This window comes from Balaenoptera borealis (assembly GCF_965194805.1).
Source record: "Balaenoptera borealis genome assembly, chromosome: 2".
Classification (NCBI taxonomy): Eukaryota; Metazoa; Chordata; class Mammalia; order Artiodactyla; family Balaenopteridae; genus Balaenoptera; species Balaenoptera borealis.
Window position 1 is genome coordinate 155,455,713 of NC_138867.1, and position 23,748 is coordinate 155,479,460.

The 23,748-nt window shown below is 45.8% G+C and overlaps 1 protein-coding gene across 1 annotated transcript in view; it reads left to right on the plus strand.

Moving 5' to 3' along the window:
* The window catches only part of KCNIP1 (potassium voltage-gated channel interacting protein 1), a 349,870-nt gene that overhangs the window by 35,731 nt on the left and 290,391 nt on the right, over positions 1 to 23,748 (plus strand). The window lies entirely within an intron of this gene.

The following is a 23,748-nucleotide window of genomic DNA, read 5'->3' on the forward strand; positions in this document are numbered from 1 at the left end:
GCCCCCGGGAGCCAGAAGATTCTTGCCCATGAACTCATGCAAAAATGCCGGTCCTTCCTTCTGCTCCCCTGGGGGAGAGACACAGATGGCCTTTCATATGACTAAAGGGCTACATTTAACCAACTAAATGAGGTGTTAAGGGTTATACGTTTGGAATTTATAAACAAACACTAGCATTCTTCCCAAGGTACTTTCCCCCTGGAAGATAGGAACAGGCAGGGAAGGAGGGTGCGATCCTTCTGCTGCACCAAAGCTAACCCCTGCCAAAAGGCTTTGACATGCCTCGCTCGTGAGGGTATGTGGGTGGAAACCCTGGTCCCTGGTTGGCTGTGGGGTTTGTGTGGGACAGATGATTGTAGGTGGAAGGCAAGGAAATAATGATACTACAGCAATGAAGACTGGTACTTTGCACTGGCACAAAGGATAAGAGATCACAAAATCACTCCCCCAACTTCAACCTTCCAACAACCTCATAAGGTAATAAGCACTGCAGGCTCACAGTAATCCATTCAGGTAGAGATTTTTCTACCCATTTTATAGAGGGGGCTCACTGAGGTTCAGAGACGTTAAATACACTGCCCAAGGCAGGTTACTTTGCCTCTCTGGGATTCAGTTTGTCCATCTCTAGAATGGAGATACGTATAGGTAGCCCCTCAGTGTTTTTTGAGGAATAAGAGATCATCTGAGCTACCTGACACATAAGGTGGCAGATTGCATTTTCCCAGGATGGCTACAGCAACACACATCCCATCCCATGTGCTCTTCTTTCATTGTGACATCGACCTTCCTCCATAAAGAGGGGGCATCTTTGTCCCCACCCCCTCAACCTGGGAGAGCGTTGTAACTGTCTTGCGGATAGAATGTGGCGGAAGTGACACTGTGATTCCCAAGGCTAAGTCGTAAACAGTGGTACAGTTTTCACTGGACACTCTCTCGCCGGACACTGTCCTTAGAACCAGCCACCGTATTGTGAAGAAACCAAGAGGCCCCATGTAGTTGTTCCACCTGACAGCCCAAGCTCAGTTCTCAGTTAGCAAACAGCATCTCCCAGGTATATAAGTGAAGGAGCCTGCAGATGACTCCAGCCCCCAGCCTTCAAGTCCCCCAGCTGAGGCCTCAGACATCAGCCACCATTCTGCACCCTCTATGAATTCCGCATCCACAAAACACATGAGCAAATTAAATGGTTGTTTTATGCTCCTATGTTCTGGGAGGATTTGTTATGCAGCCATAGTAACTGGAACACGTTGTAAGTGGTTTGGAAGGGGGACTGTTATTATTGCTGGTGACAGTGGTAATACAGAACCAGGATTAAAAAGCCTGAGATTGCTGTACGACATGTGATGGGGGAGCTTTAGAAATGCTCTGTACACTCTTCTATCAGGTTGTTCACTGCTGCACAAAAGGAGTAGAAGGGCAGTGATATAGGAGGGCATTTTCATTTATCAAGCATCTACTGTGTGCCAGGGCGTGATCCACATACATATGCAAAAACACATACACATATACATGCATATGTGTATGCATACACATATACGCACAAACACACATATGCATACACATATGCATAATACACATACACATATGCATAATACACATATGCACGCGCATACATATGTGTGCACATATACACTGGTACGTGTGTACACATATACTTACACACGTGCATTCATACACATGCACATATACACACATATGCATACACATAATGCAAACACATCCATGTGTATATACACACATATCCATATGTACATATATATGCCCGTGTGCACGTGTTTGCATACACATGTGCATATACTATGCAATACACATATGTACATATATACATATCCACATGCATACACATACACACATATGCATATACAAACACATATACATATGCATATGCAGATAGACATAGACACACGCACACATACATATGCATATACATATACACATGTATGCATACACATACACAAATACATACACACATACATTCCTCTGGGCAATCCTCACAAGAGGTCTTCTTGTTTCTGTTATTCGCCCAAGGTCACTCCCCTGGCATGTGATGTGATGGAGCGGATGTGCACCTGTGCTTGCTGGCTCCACAGCCCGTCCTTGTCCCTCCATGACTCTCCCAGATGCTGTTTTCAAGAGGACCAACATTTCTTTATGACGTCTGCTTCAGCTGCTTTACAAACCCCTTCTACACGGTCTATAGCTCTTTCTGGATTGTGTATCCACTTACTTATGTAAACCCTTTAGAATCAATATCTATTCTGTGCCGCCACTTGGGATAATAAGTCCCATAAATCAAACTGGCAACCCGTGTCCTGAGCCCCTGCTGAGGGTGTGTCACTGGCTGAGTGCTGCCGGGGGGAGGGTGTGAGTAGCTCTCAGCCCTAGATAAGCCATTTGCTCACAGACATTTGAGGGCCTGCTGTGCAGAGGCTGTGAATCTGTCACTGTGCTGACCTGTAGGTCAGATGTGGCCCCTTCCCCGCAGGGGAGCGAGGATGCATTTTTAACACGGCCAAAAATCACAACAGAAAAGATAAAATGACATGTTTTAAGGGAGAGAGAGTAATGAGGAGCAGAATAAATCACAACAAAAGATTTTTCAATCGAGTTGAGAAGACAAATGATCAATACAAAAACAGACAATTAAATGCCAATATTCGAATCAAATGACAAGGGGAGCCCTGCCGGGGAACAGGACAGGCTCTCTCCCTGTGAGCGAAGGGCTATCTCGCTCCTTTTTCCTGACTCTTCTAGCCACTTTTTCCCCTCACTGCATTTTTCTTACTTAAAGACAAGGCATTTTAGCCTGCTGTATTGTAAACATAATTGTAAGCAGCTTGAAGTCCTCTTTGAAACAAGGAGGAACATAAGTCAAGAGCCCTGCAGTCCATCTGTGTAGTAAGGTGGGATTTTTTTTTTTTTTATGTCTTTTCCTTTCTGCAAAATCATCTAAGCTCACTGTGGAAAAGGTGTACAACAGAGAAGGGCAGGAGGAAGATGAAGGTACAATGATAACCTCACCACGCCATTCGGAGGGAATTGCTGGTGAGGGGAGGGGGCATGCATCCTTCCAGACACTCATAAAAGGGTGCAGGTGCTCTCCTTCCAGAGAGCATGCCCCCTCTGGCCCCACCTGCTAGTGAGCTCTTCCCTTCCAGCGGGACTCACTCCTGGGGTCCTCACCTCACCTCCTGTGCCCCTAGCCACCCCCCTCAGCTCCTGGGCCCGGGTCAGTGCTCTGATTTAACATGCTCAGAGCACCGCCTCCACGGCACTTCCCCTCTGCAATTTTACATTTATTCGCGTGCATTCTCCATTAGCAGGTCACCCCATGGGGATGTAAGCTTCCTGAGATCCGGAGCAAGAACTGTTCCTGCTCACTGTCACATCACTAACACCCAAAGGAATAAATAGAGAATCTTGGGATTTTGCTGTTGTTTGTTGTTTGGCTTGGAAAAAAAAAAATCTCTTACTTGAAAAATTTTTTTTACCCTCTTAACCATGTTTTTAGTGTACAGTTCAGTGGAGGAACTATATTCTCATGGTTGTGCAACTGGTCTCTAGAACGTTTTCATCTTGCAAAATTGAAATGCAGTACCCATTAAACAACTGCCCGCTTTCGGCTCCCCCCAGGCCCTGGCAAACATCATTCTACTTTCTGTTTCTGTGAGTCTGGTTCCTTTAGATACCTCATATAAATAGAATCATACAGTAATTGTCCTTCTGTGTCTGGCTTATTTCATTTAGCATAATGTCCTCAAGTTTCTTCCATACTGTAGCATTTGACCAGGAAAAAAAAAATCTTGCTTTTTACTATAACACAATATTATAATCATTTCCCCATCCCATAAGACATTTTTTAAAGGTTGTATAATATTACATTTTATGGGTAAACCATAATATATTTGATCATGCCATTGTGGGATATTTAAGAATGGTGCCTTTTGTGTTTCCATACAAATTGTGAAATTTTTTGTTCTAGTTCTGTGAAAAATGCCAGTGGTAGTTTGATAGGGATTGCATTGAATCTGTAGATTGCTTTGGGTAGTAGAGTCATTTTCACAATGTTGATTCTTCCAATCCAAGAACGTGGTATATCTCTCCATCTATTTGTATCATCTTTAATTTCTTTCATCAGTGTCTTATAATTTTCTGCATACAGGTCTTTTTTCTCCCTAGGTGGTTTATTCCTAGATATTTTATTCTTTTTGTTGCAATGGTAAATGGGAGTGTTTTCTTAATTTCACTTCCAGATTTTTCACCATTAGTGTATAGGAATGCAAGCGATTTCAGTGCATTAATTTTGTATCCTGCTACTTTACCAAATTCATTGATTAGCTCTAGCAGTTTTCTGGTAGCATCTTTAGGATTCTCTAGGTATAGTATCATGTCATCTGCAAACAGTGACAGCTTTACTTCTTCTTTTCCAATTTGGATTCCTTTTATTTCTTTTTCTTCTCTGATTGCTGTGGCTAAAACTTCCAAAACTATGTTGAATAATAGCGGTGAGAGTGGGCAACCTTGTCTTGTTCCTGATCTTAGTGGAAATGGTTTCAGTTTTTCACCATTGAGGACGATGTTGGCTGTGGGTTTGTCATATATGGCCTTTATTATGTTGAGGAAAGTTCCCTCTATGCCTACTTTCTGGAGGTTTTTATCATAAATGGATGTTGAATTTTGTCAAAAGTTTTCTCTGCATCTATTGAGATGATCATATGGTTTTTCTCCTTCAATTTGTTAATATGGTGTATCACGTTGATTGATCTGCGTATATTGAAGAATCCTTGCATTCCTGGGATAAACCCCACTTAATCATGGTGTATGATCCTTTTAATGTGCTGTTGGATTCTGTTTGCTAGTATTTTGTTGAGGATTTTTGCGTCTATGTTCATCAGTGATATTGGGCTGTAGTTTTCTTTCTCTGTGACATCTTTGTCTGGTTTTGGTGTCAGGGTGATGGTGGCCTCATAGAATGAGTTTGGGAGTGTTCCTCCCTCCGCTATATTTTGAAAGAGTTTGAGAAGGATGGGTGTTAGCTCTTCTCTGAATGTTTGATAGAATTCACCTGTGAAGCCATCTGGTCCTGGGCTTTTGTTTGTTGGAAGATTTTTAATCAGTTTCAATTTCAGTGCTTGTGATTGGTCTGTTCATATTTTCTATTTCTTCCTGGTTCAGTCTCGGAAGGTTGTGTATTTCTAAGAATTTGTCCATTTCTTCCAGGTTGTCCATTTTATTGGCATATAGTTGCTTGTAGTAATCTCTCATGATCCTCTGTATTTCTGCATATACTCTTCTAATTTTTAATTTAACATTGTACTATAAACATTTTCCCTTATCAATACAAAGTCTTCATGACAATATTTTTACTGTCTGCATGACAGTTAGAAGGCAGAGTACAATTTACTCAACTATCTCAATTTTATGCCCAAATTGTTCAACATAAAGATTACTTCCCATTCTCCAAGTTATAAATAAGGCTGCACAGAACATCTTTACGCAGGTAGCCACTTCTGTAATTTTGATCGTTTCCTTGGAATAGATTCCAAGAAGTGGAGCCAAAAAAGTATAAATGGTTTTTAATATTCTAGGTACTTATCGTCAAGATGCATGGCAAAGGAGTGCTGCTTTGCCTCCAAGGGCCAGGATGAGTGAGATTTTCAGCAGCCGCCTGGATGCAAGCCTTCCTGCAGGGCCCCCCAGCTTCCCGTGGCTCCTCTTGCTTTCTGGTTGGCCAGGCCGGGAGCTGGAATGAAGCACCGGCTGGGCAGGCCCTTCCTTGGGCTGCAGTGTTAGCTCTGTGGTCAGTGGCTGAGGGTCACCCCTGTGGTGGACACCAACTGACTCAGGCCCCTGTGATCTCTTACCTCTTCTCTGTCAGGATAGCGTGTCTCCTGGACCAGTGACATTAACCACCTACACCCTGAGCGGGGGAGCAGGTGGGACTGCCAATGACCTCCCATACCAACTGGCTCTGCCAACCCCTCCCACGTGTGTATGAGGCCCCTGCTCATCCATGATTCCAAGTGATCCTCATGGAAACCCCACGCACTTAGCAACACTGAGGTTGGTCCCACATCCAGATGGAGACTCAGGGCTCAAAGTGCCCCCACCTCCCGTGGGGGGAAGTTGCTGGGGTCTGAGTGTGTGCCTAGTGGTCTGAGGGTCGCACCACAGACCAGCTAAGAGAGGCAGAGCCTGTACGTGATGGCATGTTGCTAATGGGGGCCCAGCAGGCCCTGTGGTTAAGGACCCCAGGCTGGATCTGTTTCCCTATCACGTTGTGTGATGAGAGAGACGGGTTTGCAGGTGTTTCCCCACAACTAAAGAGGGAGCAGTTGATGTAAATGAGAGGAACATTTATAGATCTAAGGAAGGGCAGGAATTTAGAAAGAAAGATAAAAATAATAACTGTGCTGACTGACACTTTAATTTTTCTCCTATTAATGAGAGTAACCAAAAAAAAAATTCTTTTTAAAACATACCATGGAAAGAAAGAGGTTAAAAGAATCATCCACAATCCCACTCCTCGATCACAGCAACTATCATTAGGTTTGTGAGTTCTCTTCTAGGTTGCTTCCCCCCGCCCCTCCCGGCCTTTTTTCTCTTGTAATGCATCTTTTTCAAAGCTCTTTCCCACACTCTGATTTTCTGTACCCAGTGTGGGAGGTTGGACAGGTAACATCTTCTCCTTTGAACAGGTGGAAAAGGGAGGTCCAGGGAGGTGGCAAGGCCCCCAGCTAACATGTGAAGGAGCCAGACTTCACCTGTCCAACTCCAGGGCCGGGGCCAATGCCCTTTAATAATAATAGTCTGCTCCAGCCCAGGCACTTGGCATTCACTTTCCTATATAATCATCACAACAACTGTGCAATAGGTACTGTCATCATTCCCATTTTACAGATGATAAAACTGAGGCTTAGTGTTGGAAAGTAATTTGCCCAAGGTCACACAGTTAGGATGTCTGTAGCAGGGATTTAGACAGGGCGTGGCCTGTCTCCAGAGCCTATGGTCTTAAACCTATGCTCACCATGTCTGCCTGCACGGTGAGACCCATATGTCCTCTCCTGGTCTTCGGGGTCCTGCACAACCTGGCTTTCATTCACCTTTTCCCTTATTGCTCCCTGCTTCCCACCAGGCCCCTCCGCTCCCACTAAACTGAACTGCCCTCAGTTCCTCCAGTGCTCCGCGCTCTACTCCAACATCTAGGCTACTATTGCTAATAATGTGCACCTCCCCCCATCCTACAGGTGGCTTAAAAGCTACCTCCTCCAGGAAGCCTTCTCTGACCACTTCCCAGACAGGAGGGGCACCCTCCTCTGGGCTCTCACGGAGGCTGCATTTCCCCTGCCACAGTGCCTGGCCTGGGCTGAAACTGCTGGCTGCACTGTCTCCATCACAGACTGTGAGGTGTGGAGTCTTGCTCCCTGGACTGTCTTCAGCATTTAGCCGGGTGCTGTGGGGAAAGCCTATCCTGAGAATGTCCTCTTCTTCCCCCTTCATGATGGGGTGCTAGACGGGATCCGGTCCTGAGGGCAGGATGCAGCCCTTTAATGGCCTCCAGCACCCATCCTTCTCTGCCTTCTCTCTTCCCCTCAGCCTCTCCTGTCCAGATTTTGAGACCCAATTCCAGGCTGCCCCTGCCCCCACCATGTCCCTTTGGCTTCCCCAGGTCTGAAGCAGCTTTCTCCTCCAACCAATGGTTCACAAAGGTTTTTCTGAGGAGCACCAGTCCTGCATAAGATGGTTCCTTGGTCCAAAATTTTGGGAAACCCTGCCTAATAACTGATTTCTTTGATATCCACCTATTAATGCTTTGGAAATCAGCACCTGTTTCATTTGATACATATGAAATGTGAAAATGTTTATTTCCTGGGAAAGTTATTATGAAATAAATGGGGCATCTTACAACCGATGGCATCTTGTAATGAAGGAAATGCGGTATGGAAGGTGTCAGGCAGGTTAGGAGGGTAAAGGTCCTGACAAGTCCTGCAACAGAGAAACAAAATTAACCGTGCTGAGCCCAATGCTTCACAAATGAACTCTAACTCCTGAATATTTTTTAAAAGACATAGTAACACTCCAACAAACTACATTTCTAGAAAATACACTTTGGAAAGCATTCCCCACAATATTTATCATTTATGGAGCATATTTTAGGATTCACCTTGTGTTGTTTCTCTGATCGTTTCACATTTGCTCATCTTGCCTTCTTGCCTAGACCACGTGCTTCCTGAGGGCAGGGCAAGCTTCATAGAAATCACTGATACATCGGAAAAGTGATGCCCCAGAATTACACTGCTGCTCAGAACACGGCCTCATCCTCGGCAAGGTAGTGAGAGTGACCTTCACCAGGAAGGAAGTAGACCTTCAAAGATGAGGGCCTTGTTGCATCACATCTTGTTTGGCTGCTTGACTTAAGGCAAGTTCCTTAATCATTCTGAGCCTCAGTTTTCCCATCTGTAAACTGGAAGAATAACAGTTTCTAGCTTCTAGGATAGATTAGGGGAGATAAATATGGGTAGAGCCCTTGGAACCACTCAAGAGATAAGAGCTCCTATCAAGAGATAAGAGCTCTGATGCTAGCTGTTGCTGTCATTTTGTTGTTATTGTCATCTTGAAATCCCCCCTCCCCGCCCCCCCGTAGTCAGTGGTGGACGGTATTAATTGGAGGAGGAAATTGTTAGATGAAAGAGGGTCACCGGATAACACTTGCTGTGAGCTCACTCATTATTCCTCAGGGCATCTGCAGGGCTCGGCCAGACCCTCATCTGTAATCTGCTCTTGCCCAAAGCTGACCGAATGAGCTCTTTGTCATGTAACACAGTAGGAGCGAGGGTGTGAGCAGAATTATTCTGCGCCCAAACTCCGAGAGTAGAAGAGGCCCTGTCAGAACTACATTTGTCCCTAGTGGTGACCCCGGGAACTGCCATGTGGACCGGTCAAGGAAAAAGTGGTAAAATTCCAAATGTTTCATTTTGGTTGGGTCTGGTTTGGTAGTTCTTACTGGGGCAAAGGAAAAATTGTATTTTCAATGCCCCATGGCTTCTTGAAGAAAGCATTCACCGCTGTCACCGCAGCCCTTGTCAAAAAGTCTCCGTTGAAAAGAAAACAGAGAACACAGAGAGAGAGAAGCAGAGTGAAGTTTCGTTCCTCCTGTAGGTCTCTGTGTGTGAGAAATTTAAATAGAAATGAAGGTCTTTGGGGAAGAGTCTGGCTGCTCTGAAGCTCTGAAGCATTTCACTCCTGCAGCAGCTGGGCTCTGGAAGGCAGGCGAGCCTGGCCTCACTAACAGCGCGCACTGCCCTGGGCGCATAGGTGAGGGCCTGCGGGCCTGCGGAGCCGGGGCACAAGGGGTGGCTGGTGAGGTAGGTAGTTTGGAGGTGTGAGCTGCCCTCATAGCTGAAGAGGTAGAGGAACTGAGCGGGGGTAGACTCTGCTCCAGGCAGCCAGCGATCACAGCTGCTCATCTTCAGACTCAGCGGTGTTACTAATGCACCCAGCTCACCCAGGCATTGAGAAGCAGGACGGAAACTCTGGTCCATCTGGTGCTCAAGACCATGCCTTTCCTTTTCCACCTTGTCGTCTGCTGGAGTTGACATCTCAAACTGGTCGGCATCATTCAGTGGCCTCCTTGGCAGGGAACAGGCTCCTAGCCTACACAAATCCATATGGAGACTCTTCGAGGACCTGCCTTCAGGATCTTGAGACCCCAAAGAGTCACCCTCAGAATTTAGAACCTGGGTTCTCGAGGTGTGCATGAACTGCCCTGTTGCTCTTAGCAAACCTACAAGAATGAGCCAGTCTCCATCCCCCGATTTGCTCACGGCTCCAGTGACGCAGGAGCAAAAGAGCCCCGAGCGAGCTCGGCAGAGGCAGGGTTGTACAGGAGTTGTGCACACAGAATCCGGAGCCAGTGTGAGTTCAGATCCCCCCTCTGCCACCGAGGCCACCATGCAGGGTTGGGTAGGTTATGCCCAGAGCAAGGGCTCCCGGCCAAGAGACCGCCGGCGCCCGGGGCTCCTGTCACCAAGCTGTGGTCCCTGGGCCTCTACCCAAAGAACAGGGGGTCTTACATCTGTTCCAGAAAAGACCCACGTGTACCAGCCATGACCATCTGCTGCTGGGAGCTAGGTTATTTGGCTGAGTTGTGTTCCCTCGTTGTGCCTCAATATCTTCACCTGAAAAATGGAAAAAATAATATATTTCTCAAGTGTGTTGCTGTGAGGCGTCGAGGGCTGGACGCCCAGAAAGCATTGAGAACAGTGTCTAAAGCGTAGGAAATGCTCAAAGAGCGTGGTAAGTATCTGAAGGATTAGCCATAGTACCTGACCAGCATTTTTAAAGGATAGTTTTGCTGGTGGCCAACTTTGAACCCACAATATTATCCAATTTTACATTTTTTGTTCTAAGCTCCAAGGTAACCATCAGAATCCCAGCGAAACCATCAGTGGGCCCATGAGCCCCACCAGCCAGCCTGCCTCGTCAGCCTGCCCTCTGCAGGTCGGCCGAGTCCTTCACACAGGGCACCACCGACAACACAGGTGCACCTGCGTGTCCTTCCTACACCCTGAGATGGAAACGGAAAGCTGGCTTTTTTTTTTTTTTTTAAGCTCATCTTCTGTTTTGGACCAATTAAAAGAAAGGCATTTTAATAGCCCTGTGGAAAGGGAACTGACGTTGTTTCCCCAGGCTGCTCTCTGAGCCCAGAGGTCTGGGAGGGATTAATAAAGATGCTATAAATGCAACAGTGGCCCATATGTCTGTGGGCAAAGTGCTCTGGTTTGGGAGGAAGGGAGAAAATTAAATTAAAATGGGAAAATATACGTTATTCGAATGAGGATAGAGAGGAAGAACCCAGTGGAGTCTAAAGGAATCTGAGGAAATCTGTCGGCAGGATGTTGAGGTTAGCTCAGCACTGCTGCACAAAGATGCCTGGCAGGTGGTGAACTGGGGCCCCAAACAGAGTCAACTCTTGAGTTTGGTCTCATTCCTCTTACCGATGTCCTATCCATGGGCTTTTAGTGCTGTGGTCCAGGGATGACAGATAGTTGTATTTATCAGACTTTCTCTCAAGGCAATGTACACGGTCACCCACCCAGCAAATGTTAATGAGGCATCTTCTCTGTCCCTGACCTCGATAGGCACTGGTGACTCAGGGATGAGCAGAGCCAGCTCCGGGCCCCCCTCAGGGAGCACTCAGACCCACCATGTGGCCAGTGAGAGGATGAGACTGATTTCCTGTGCCCTCCGTGGGCCGCGGTGCTGGCTCTGGGCAGCATTTGCTCACTTCTTCTCCCAGCATCGCCCTCCACCCCTGCCAGGAGACAGAGGTGATTATGATGCCTATTTTACAGATGAGACAGCTGAGGCGCACAGAGGTGAGGGAACCGCCACACAGCCAGTTGTGGCAAAGCCAGGGTTAGAACCCAGGGGGGTTGTGACTTTGAAGACTAAGTTCTCACCCACCTTGCAGGCAGCTGTTCTGATAGAAGAGAGCAGAGGAGGAATGTCTGTCTGTCTGTCTGTGTCTGTGTGTCTATGTACACATGGGCATGTGTGTAGGGCAATGGTTCTGAGTCTACCTGAGATAAGCATTCCTGGAAGACTTCCTGGAGGAGGTGAGGTCTAGTGGAGTCCTAAAGGAAAGGTCTTGAGTGCCAGGCTAGGGGATTTGGATTTTATCAAGTGTTTTTTGAGCAGAGGTGAGGCATGATCATATCCTCAACAAACCGATATTTAATTAGCAAGTACTATGTGCCAGATAATCTATTAGACACAGAGAGGGTTGCAGAAATCTAAAATGAGATGTAGTCCCTGCCCTCTCTTAGCTTCAGTCTAGCTGGAGGATGAAACAATGAAATATTAAAAAAAAAAAAAAAAAAAGGATTAGTGACAGTGTTGATAAACTCATGCCAAGTGCCAAACAGCAGGCAGAGACCAAGTGCTGAGGGAGGTCAGAGGGGGCAGATGACCGGGCTCTGGGCCGATTAAGGAGGCTTCACATGTAGGTGGAATCCCAGCGGGGTTGGAGGAATTCGGAGGGAGAGATGGGAATGACACTAGAGCCAGGGCCCAGCTTTTCCCATTTTGGCGTCCCCAGCGCTTAGCAGACAGTCTGCGTCCAGCAGGTGCTGATAAGTGCTTGTTGAATGAACCAGTGTTGTGTCCACTGAAAATAAAGGGTATGTGGCTGAGAGGCAAGGTGTGACTCTCTCAGGGATGGCGGGCCACTGAGCCTCCAACTGCCCACCAAGTGCAATTTAACTGACTTGTGACTCCACCCATCAGATTAACGTCCTTCAGTTTTCAATTTTTCAGTTTTACCAGGGCCAGACACACATGAGGCCCTCAGGCAATGTGTGCTGAAGAGGTGAGTAGGCTCTGTGCCAGGAGCAGCAGGAGAAAATGTGGAGAAGTCTGTGGGGGTAGATGGAGGAAGCCTGGAATGCCGGGGCTTTCCTGTGAGCAAGTGGTAGCCACCGAGGTCTCCGAACATTCAAGAAGCGGAAGGTAAAAAATCAGGGGAAGATTCATCTGGCTCTAAGCAAAATGCACTGAGTGGTGGAAAGGAAAGGGGGAAATGCTGTGAGAGAGGGCTTCAGAAAGTGACTGCTACCACTTAAACTCTGCAAACCCTTTGATCCAGAAATTTGATTTCCGGACATTTGTCCCAAGGTCACTGAACAAGCGTGGAAGAAAGCAATTTCCGGAGATCCTTGCTGTGGAGGACAGAGAACATTGGCATGTAGCTCCCTCTAGGGGTGCAGTGGGCGAGCTGACTTCCACAACAGGCTCCTTGCTTTTTCTCTTCCCCTCTCGCCTCAGGGCCTGTGCACCAGCCATTCCCTCTGCCTGGAATGCTTTTCCCACATCTAGTGACGTAACTCCCTCCTTCCCATCTCTGCTCAAACACCCCCTTCTCAGTGACACCATCCCTGACCAACCTATTCTATTTTCCTCCAACCCATAATACCTGCCACCCCATGCCCCCTGCTTTGTTTTCCTCCCATCACCTATTGCCATCTGACATACTCTGTATTTTACTTATTTTCTCTGTCGCCACCATCCCCTACTCACATGCCCACTAGCGTGTAAAATGCACCAAGCGGAATTGTTATCTCTTTTGCCCACTGCTCTCCCCCAGTGCAGAACAGCACCTGGCACATAGTAAGTGCTCAATAAAGCTTTGTGAAGGAATGAAGGAATGACGGAATGATGGGTAGGCAGATCTGTGAGTGTGCGGCTTACACATGAGCTCAGCTTGGGCACCAGGGAGGGGGCCAGGGCAGCACCTTGCTACTTCAGGGCTGCAGGGTCACAGCAGAGGGAGGCTGACCTGGGTACCTCAGGGCCCTACTGGTGGGGGGTCAGAAGGCAGAGTTGTGACGGACACTTTCAAATTAATCAGGCCTGACGGGCACCCAGTGGGTCATTTCCTGTCATAATGAAACCTTTCTAAACATAGCCACATGCAATTAAAATGTGACAGCACTTACACTGCAGCTGTGTTGTGCTAGAAAAGACTTCCTGGCCCTAAGTCAGAAGAGATGGACTCACATCCCAAATACCTGCCCAATTAATTTATGAGTGAGGGTGTGTCTGAGGCCCGTGAGGATGAGGGGAGAGTGGTGTGCGGGACAGACAGTGGACGCTTCCTGGACTTTCGCTACTCAACCTCAGTCCAGAATTACCAATGCGAGTGGTCTTTCTGTAGCCTCATTTTCTTTGTCTTCAGGGTCTGAGTGCAAGCAGAGATCTGAGCTGTTTCAGAGTTTCCTGGGGGAGTAAAACCTCTTGATGTTTTGTTTTCCTTTATTTTGCTTTGTGCTTATGCCTGGGAAACGATGAGAAAGAGATGGAAGGAGATGGGGCTGAGGGACTGAGCCCCTTTAAAGGGAAAAATTTATTTAAAGCACAAAGATGGTGACAGTTTGAGCTGGGCAAAGGATGGTGAAGAGGCAGGGCAGTTGTCTACGGAAGGAAGTTTCTAGCCCTACTTGGGTGGCTTTGGGCCATGAGAACCATCCTGTACAGGAGCCGGGAACTGGTCCTGAAAAGGGGCGGGGAGATTGGGAAGGGGTCTCCACATCATTCAGTGTCTAGTCCTAGGGCCCGACTCATTCCTCATGTCTGGTCTGCCCTCAGCTCCAGGGCTCCCGGTGCTGCCTTGCCCAGCTCTTTGGATGTGACTTTGTAAACAGAAATATATAAAAATGGTCTGGCTGTGCCCTTGAGCTCCTTGGTCCAGCCTCCCCCTGGGGCCTGCCCTCACAGTAAGAAGGAGTCAAAAGCCATCAACCAACTCAGAGCCAGTCACCTCTCTCTCCTGTGGGAAAAACAACAAACCACAACATTTACTCATCCGGAATGTTCCCCTAATCTTGTCTAATGTATCCGCAACCATTCTTGAGCTGAGGTTTTATAAAGACAGTTGCACAAGTTGAGGATGGGGAATAAATGGTCTAATGTGAAAAAGAGCCAGAAGGCAAAAATGTTTCATCCTTGTGGTAACTAAGATCTGCTGGCTCCAAGTGCCTAGAGCTCTGCACTGGGAAGAACTATGAGGCTGGGTCCGGAATTCTGCACATCCAGTCAAGAGTGCTGCAATCAATTGGCAATGTCTGCCCCAGGCATGGGTGGGGGAACTGAGGTGTATATGTCATATATAATAGACCCTCCTTATATCTCCCAATTTATTGTGAGACCTGCAATCAACCTAATGACAGTTTTTCCCGAAAGAGTCCATATTCAATATTAAATATTAAATTTAGATGTTGGTTATTGGATGGATCCAGGTTTCAAACTTATAAACACAAAATGTGTGTGTGTGTTTGAAAGAAGAAAATTATTATTTGCTGTCCCTTCTGTACCAAAATTGACTTGAGCATTTCAACCAGAAATTCAATGAGCATTCTTTGGAGTATAAATAAATATTTTGAATCTACCCATGCTTTCTCACTCTGGCTGTTTCTTGCTTCTGTGCACAGCAAAAACAGGAAGAGGTGGAAGTGGGGAGGAGTTTCTCCGATGTGTTGGTAAGGTCGCTAATGTCTGACACATAGTAGGTGCTCAGCAAATACTTGTAGAATGAATTTTGAATGATGAACTCAGTCTCCATGTATTTTTCCATGATTCATAAATGTTGTCACTTTAGCTGAATTTCAGTGTAATATGTTATCTACTGTCATATTTTTCCTCTGTGAGCAGACATGAAGGTTGTTAATTGGGATAACGCATGTGGACATTGGTTCGTTGTTTTCCTGAGTGAGGGGATGGGCCGGAAAGATGGAGGGATTTTACTGTTAGTTATTCCACTTATGTATTTGCTTGTTCATTGTTTGTCTCTTTCTCATATTTCCCCTCAGAGGTTCCTCATCCTTGGATCCCTAATCCCATAGCCCAGGATTCTCAACCTCAACTCTATGACATTTGGGGCGAGATAATTCTTTGTCATGGGGGCCTATCCTGTGCCTTATGTGACGTTTAGCAGTATCACTCATCCCTACCTACTAGGTACCAGTAGCAACCATCCCAAGTTGTGACAACCAAAAATGTCCCCAGACATTACCAAATGGTCCCTGGGGGACAAAATTTCCCAGATCAAGAACTACTGCTTTAGCCTCTCCAGGAATGTGGCTAATTTCTTCTTTTTGAGCAATTTCAGCATTAACTTCACCCTCTCAGAGAGCCTCTGACCACTTGGTCCAACCCCAGCCTCGGGGCTCAGCATCCTACCACCAGGTCTCGTTTCTCTGCAGAGCACTTGTATCTCCCTGTAATTTCCTGGCATAGATGTTGTCTGTTGTTGTCTGCCTGTCCCCACTGGAATATGAGCTCCATCAGGGGCTTTTCTATTGACCGTCTCTCCATCCCAGGGCCCAGAAGTACCTAACACTTAGTAGGCTCTTGATAATCATGTTGTATGGATAAAGGCACAGAGGAAGTAATCAAGGAAGGCTCACTTTGGAGGTGACATCTCTATGGCATGAGGTTGTCATCCATGGGAAGTCTGAGGAACAGCATCCCAGACAGAGGGAACAGCCATTGCAAAGCTCTTAGGCCAGAATGGGTTTGGCATGGGGAAGATTGCTAGAGAGGAGAGGTGGAGGGGAATAGGAGGAGTTGGGCCAAGAGCCAAGAAACAGCCTGATTAGGGGGCCCGGGAGGCCAGGATGAGAAGTGCAGACTTTATTTTAAAGTGACAGCAAGCCCTCGGAGACCCTCTGGGAACCCCCAGAGTCAGCCCCTGGCAGACAACTAGCAACTTCTCTCCCTGTCCTCCATCCTCAGTATGGCCAGGTTGGGGAGGATTCATAAATCTGGTCTGCACTCTTGAGACTAAAGTAAGAGCTGACATGGCCCCCATGCCATATCTCACAATGGGAGAGAGTCCTTCTGTCCGAGAGGCTCAGATGCTTGGGCCACTCTGCTCTCAGCCGAAGCTGGCCCCTCTTTGAACCTGCATGGACCTGTCCTTAGTCAGCTACGTAGAAATCACAAATCCAGGAATTGGCAAGGAAGGCCAGGGATTCTCTGCTCCACCTCCTCAAATATCAGCTTGAAGAAGTGATATGTAGGAAAGAGCATTAAAGAGGCTCATTATTCCCAGGTAAGCCGTCCTGGAGCTCTCAGGTCATGTTGATTCTGCCCTGTCAGAGCTGCCTGCCTGGCTTTGTACTGCAATGCTGTGTCTGGGCTAGTATTGAAGGTCTTTAAGAAAAAACTGCATTTCTGCATTTAGTGGGCCACTCAATATCTCCTGCATAAGAAGACTTTTGATGATAATAATAACAGCTAACTTTGTTAGGAATACTTACCAGGCCCCAGGCTCTATTCTAAATACGTCACTCAATAATCACTGAGGACTTCCCTGGTGGCTCATTGGTTAAGAATCCGCCTCCCAATGCAGGGGACACGGGTTCGAGCCCTGGCCCGGGAAGATCCCACATGCCTCAGAACACCTAAGCTCATGCACCACAGCTACTGAGCCTGTGGGCCACAACTCCTGAGTCCATGCACCACAACTACTGAAGCCCACGTGCCCTAGACCCTGTGCGCTGCGACAAGAGAAGCCACCGTAATGAGAAGCCTGTGTACCCCAATGAAGAGTAGCCTCCGCTCGCCACAACTAGAGAAAAAGACTGCACGCAGGAAGGAAGACCCAATGCAGCCAAAAATAAACAAAATTTTAAAAATAATCATAATAATTCACTGAATCCTCACAGCAAACATGTAAGGATCATACTGTCATCATCACCCCCATTTTACAGATGAGGAAACTGAGGCCCAAAGAGGTTAAGTAATTTGCCCAGATTCACTAAGGAGCTAAACCAGGTTTGGCCAAAAAATCCACATTCTAACCCTTAAATTATATTCTCTTTTTTAAATTAATGCCAAAATATGTCACAACATCTTTTTAAATGAATATACCTTTTGCCTCAGCAATGCCACTTCTAGGAACTGAGCCTAAGGAGGTATAAATATTTAGCTACAGAGATGCAGTATTGTTTAGAATATAGAACACAAACCACATCTTTATTAAAGGGGGTTATTTAGGTAAACTGTGGTGCCTCCATATAAAAGAAACGGTTCAAAATGACATCTATCCCTATGTACCAACCTATAAAGACATCTACACTATATATTTTAACAGGAAAGTCCAGAAAAATTGCATTTTTGTAAACAGCGATTTTGTCTGTGCAGTGGGACTCCTAATGATTTTTAATTTCTTCTTTTTGCTGGTCTATAGTTTCTAATTTTCCTACAATGAACATGTACTACATTTGTAATAAGAAAGAAACCCAATAAAAGTTATTGAATAAAGGAATAAACAGCCAGAAAGCATTCTCTCCTGAGGAATTAGTGAACATCTTCCCTGACAATAAGGGCTGTGGTTGCTTTTCTGGAAACTTCATTTGTTTCCCAGGGTCTGTTCTCAGCCAATGGGGAGATGACGCAGGTGATCAGAGTAGGGGAGAGTATGAAGTCGCCTGGACAGGTGGTAGCTTTCAAGGTGTCTGGCTCCTCACACCCTCTTGTTTTCTGGGTTCCAGTGACCTCCCCTTCCCAGTGTAGGAGGTAAAGTTCTGCTGCTCTGGCCCAGGTCCTGAACTGTCCCTTGTGTTTTCTCTATACATCACTGACACCTTTGTCATTAGTCCTTTTGTCAATAAACCCTCCTCAAATTACTCAAATTTAGTGCAGCATGTTTCCTGTTGAGAATCTGGCTGATACTTTTACCCTATTTCACTCTTTCTTCCTGTCCTTAGTCCTCTCAATCTGATCTGTCCACCTTGACCTTGTCTCCTGACATCTGGTCTTGCCCACCAGGCATCTTTATTTGGACAACGTGGGAACTCAGAAAATTCATCCTGCATAACAGGATTTTTTAATCTATTCCCAAACTAAGTTCTCTCTTCCTTTCCTCGAGCACCCCTTGACCCACTCCCAACCTCAAAAGCATCTCTGTCTGTCCCTCCCTCACATCCTTTCAGTGTCCAAAGCTTATGAATTCAACTTCAGCTCTGTCTTTTCCAAACAACGCTTCACACCATTTCTCCAGCCCCCTCCGTCCTCCAGGCCTCCTGAAGGGGCTGCCTTGCCTGCTGTCTCCTCTCCACCTCCTGCCTCGGTCTTTGGTCTGTGTTATGTGTGACTTCTGTCAAAGAGTCCTTAAAATACAGCTCAGATCCTATCCACTCCCCTACTCAAAAAACAGTGCCAGTGGGACCAAACCCAAATACCTCAACCTTCCATCCAGAGCCTTCAAGAACACTTTTCAGCCAGATGTCTCTCTCTCTCACATGCACACCCTCATTAACAATCTTTCCTGAGATCAAACCACTGAGTCTTTTTTTAAACCTTATGCAATATTTATTTGATATTATACGGTAAAATTTACTTTTTGGCATCCAGTTCTGTGAATTTTAGTAGATGTGTAACTTTGCATAACTATCTGCACAGTCAGGGTACAAAACAATTCCATAACCCCAATAACGTCCTTCACGCTATTGTTTCATTGTCACACCCTCTCCCCAACCTAAACCTCTAGCAACTACTAATCTGTTCTCCATCTCTATAGTTTTGTCTTTTCAAGAATGTCACATAGGGACTTCCCTGGTGGCGCAGTAGTTAAGAACCTGCCTGCCAATGCAGGGGACATGGGTTCGAGCCCTGGTCCGTGAAAAGCCCACATGCCGTTGAGCAGCTAAGCCCCCATGCCTCAACTCCTGAGCCCACGTGCTGCAGCTACTGAAGCCCGCACGCTTTGGGGCCTGTGTGCCGCAGCTGCTGAGCCCGTGCGCTGCAACTACTGAAGCCCACGCGCCTAGAGCCCGTGTTCTGCAGCAAGAGAAGCCACCGCAGTGAGAAGCCTACTCACTGCAACAAAGAGTAGCCCCTGCTCGCTGCAATCAGAGAAAGCCCGCGTGCAGCAGCGAAGGCCCAACACACACACACACAAAAGAATGTCATATAAAGGAAATGATACAGTAATGTTTTGAAACTGGCTTTTTCACTTGGCATAATGCCTTTGAGATTTATCCGAGTTGTTGCATGTATAAATAGTGCAGTCCTTTTTATTTCTGAGCGGTATTCCATTGTGTGGATGGACCAATATTTGCTGAATCACTGAGCCTTTGCACAAAAAGGCAAAGCCTTTGCTCATGCTGGGTCCTCCGCTGGATCACTGCCCTCCACATTTCCAGGTGTCCCTCAAAGACTGTTCAACACCAGCTTGTCCACACACGGTCCCCAACCCTGGTTTTCTTTCCCACAAGGAACCAGTTCCTCCTTCCCCATCCCATAGCCCTTCATGTGCACGTCTCTCCTGGAAGAGATCATCTTCCACTGGTTGTTTGGGTGAGTGTCTTGGTTGAGACTGTGCTCTCCTTGAGGCCAGTGGCCTTTCTTTTTTGTCTTTGTATCCCATGAACTCAGCCAAATGCCTGGGTCAGAGCCGGTACAAAGTCTATGTAGTTATGGAAACAATGGATCTTCCCATTCTACGGTGCAGAGTCATTGTCTGAGCAAATGGAAGAAAAGGAAGCTGACACAGAGACAGGACGGCAGAGACAGCCCCAGTGCCAACCTCTGCAAAGGCAAATCACGGCCAGTCCCCAGGAGGGTGTGGAGGCAGAGGCCCCAGAGAGGTATGGCGGTTCCACAGTAGGTGAGGAGCTGTAGATATGATGTCATCAGCCTTAGAGGCAGTAACCAGAGAGGCAGAGGAACAAAGTCGGGTAGAAAAGCAAGTAAATGGCCAATATCCCCTCCCTGCTTGATGCCGTCGACCTTCATGGCCTCCCCAACTTAAATGCTACACTTGGAAGAAGGAAGGAGCTGGATTTGAACATAATTCTGAAATAACCGAATTAACCTGAAAATGACTAGCCTGAGTTTTTTCTTCAAGCAGAAGTTTGGCTCAGAGTCAGAAAGTACATGGAGTTATAGAAAAGAAAGTGATCATCTTGCATATCTGAGTTGTGTGATCTTTTTGTATATAAAATTGTGCACTTACAGTGTGTCGGGGGCCAATTATGCATGATCTCTTTTAACTAGAGAGATCATAAAATTTATTGCTTTAACTGGGACAATTCTGAAATAGAAGGGGGTGCTATTAATAATTGCATTGGGAGGCAGGCCTGAGCAAACCATGACTTCTGCTTATACTACAGCAAACCCTCTCAACATTCATGTGAGAAGGTGACATTCGTATGCCCATTTGCAAAGCTTAAATGATTAAATCATGAGTCCAGAATTAACAAGGGAGCCCCAATTCAAGCCAAGTGGTCCTTTTCCAAACCCCATATTTTGCATAGAACCTCAGGCTGGCTCTACCCAGCTCTATCGCCACCCTCCCCTCCACTTTGTTCTCTCTTCTCTGGCAACAGAAATATAATGAGACCACATACATCATTTTAAATTTTCTAGTAGCCACATTAAAAAATAAACAGAAACAGTTGAAATCAGTTTTAACGGTATGTTTTATTTAAACAAATATATCCCAAATAGTATCATTCAACTGTAATCAATAGAAAATAATTATTCATGAGATATATTACTTACTTTTTGCCATTAAGCCTTTGAAATCAGGGGCGTCTTACTCTTACAGCATATCTCAATTTGGAGGGCTTCGTAGCCACAAGTAGCTGGATCTGAGGGGCAGGCCAGGCAAGAGCAGGTTGCAGACACACTGCCATCTAGTGGACAAGAGCTTCTCGCCTGGAAAAGCACCTACAACAAAACAATCCGCATTCAGTGTAACCGTAGAGCCAGCCTGGGATTAGCTCCCCTGAAGGAATTTACTGAGGTAGGGGTTGTTGCTGAGTTGTTCCCAGGGCAGATACACAGCCACGGAGGAAACTCAAGTCACCATGCTGTCAGTAAACCTTGGCCATGGCTCATTCTCGTTTTCTAGTCACATAAAGATTAGCAGAGAATGATGGTTTTTCAGGACGCACATATGTATATGTATAACTGATTCACTTTGTTATAAAGCAGAAACTAACACACCATTGTAAAGCAATTATATTCCAATAAAGATGTTAAAAAATAATAATAATAATCCTTCAAAAAGTCAGATTTTCTTTCTTTCACACCCAATTTCACTGTATGGTGATTGTGTGAAGGGCTTCTCCCTAGTTTCTCTTTTAATCTTCTGTGAAATCTTGGTTTCTTCCAAGTGTTACCTTTCTTGCTCAAATTGGGTGTGGTTATTTGAGGATTCTAGTTAACCAAGGGTTTTCTTTTTTTCCAATATGAATAATTGATCAAGAATCTGTGATGTGGGCTAATGTGATTCTAGACTCCTGCCTTATCCTCAGTTGAAGGGGAGCTTTAAACACGGCTCTGTTTGAATAGAATGATGGAACTATGTCACTCAGGAGAGGAGTGTCTGGAGCTGAGATGGCTTGGCAAGGAGAGTAAGAAGCCAGTGGGGCATTCTCTGACTTGGCATTGAGTGTTTTCAGCACTGTGCTGTCCTCAGGATAGTGTTGGATTTTGTGCAGAAATGTTGCTTCCACCTTTAAGGAGATATAATCTTCCCAGGAGAGATATGAAAACCATCCTAGATGAACATTAACAAGAAAAACAAGCAGCATCATGATAACATACAAGGACATATGTGCTTAAATTGCAGCATGGGGCAGAGTGCAAATTGGATGTAAAGCAAAGGAGAGAGAGTGAAAAGAATGAGAAGGAAAGTAGGTTCTAGTCACAGCCCTACACCCCAACCCCCCCAACCCTGGCTGTGTGACCATGTCTCAGTCACACAGCCTCTCTGGTCCTCAACTTTATCATCTCATACTAAGCTATGGACAGTTTGGACAATTTATACTTCTAGGGTGGGGAGCCAAAAAGAAAAGAAAGATAGACATCCAAGAATTCCAATGACTGTCTCAGGAAGAGTTTCTAAGCTGTGGGAAGGCATGAGCCAAGGTACAGAAAGAGGGGAACTTGGAGCAGGAAGGAAGGATGCTTACCTGGAAAACCTAGAGGAAAGTGATGGGCTGGGATGTCTAGTTTCTCTGTTTTCAGGAATGGTTACAGATTTTCCTGTTCAGAGGCAGAAAACTGGCCTAAATTTTTGACGTATAGAATCTAGAATCGAAAGGGATCTTTGAGACCTGTTACCAGAGTAACAGGTCCCAAAGACTATTTTACAGAATGCTAGTACCTTGTGATGCTAACAGATATTTAACAAAACAGACTTCTTTGCCACAGGACTTTTCAGAACCTTTAACATTCTATGATTTTCCCAGAGGACAGAGAGCATTTCCCAGACTTATTTAACTATGGAACAGTCTATTTTGAAGGGTCATCACTTGAGAGGTGTTTCAGGGAGCACACTTTGAGAAACACTGCTCTAGCCCAGCTTTGCTTTTCTACAGATAGGAAAATTGAGGCCCAGAAAAAGCAGGAGGCAAGTTCAAGGTTCACAAAGATACTGGTAGAGCCAAGAGTGGGATTTTGGTTTTTTGACTCCAATACCCAGTGAATCTCTTTTTCTTTTTTCTTTTTCCATTTGTATTATACACTATTTAAGACATGCAAAAAGATCTACAGAATTATACAAGATATTCATGTGCCACCACCCTAAGAAATAAAAGATTGCCAATGCAGTAAAAACCCCTTATGTATGCTTCCCAAATCTCTCCCCAGGAGAACGCCTATCCTAAATTTGGTGACATCATTCTTGGAAATCGTGGTCGAATTTCAAATAAATCACATCATATTCAGAGAGTCCTCTTACATCTTTCATGGTTTGTGAGTTGTGATGGTCTTAGAATTAAAAACAAAAATAAAATATCCCCCTCAGCCTGGAACAGCAAAGATTAAAAATCCACCTCAAGAATCCTCGGATTACCTACCTACAGATCCCACCGTATCAGAGAAATGTATTTTTTTATTCTCAAATGGGCTCTTCATATGGTTTATTAATTCTGCTAGATGTAGGGGTGCTTCTTGCTTCATTCCACGTGAGACTTTCATGACGTGAATTCATGGCACCTCCCCTCCTATCTGCAGGCCAGATGGGGAGCCGGGTGCTGTATAAATGTTTAATTGTGGCACAGTAAAAATATTTGCCTTCAGTAGCTGGAAGCTACCGAACGGAGGTAGGGCTGTCTACTAGAGTTGCCAGACTTCATTCTAATGAGAACAGAAATAAAAGCTGATTAAATCAAATTCCCCATAGTGTAGAACCACTTAAATAAATGTTTCATATTGTTTGCATGACGCTTTTAA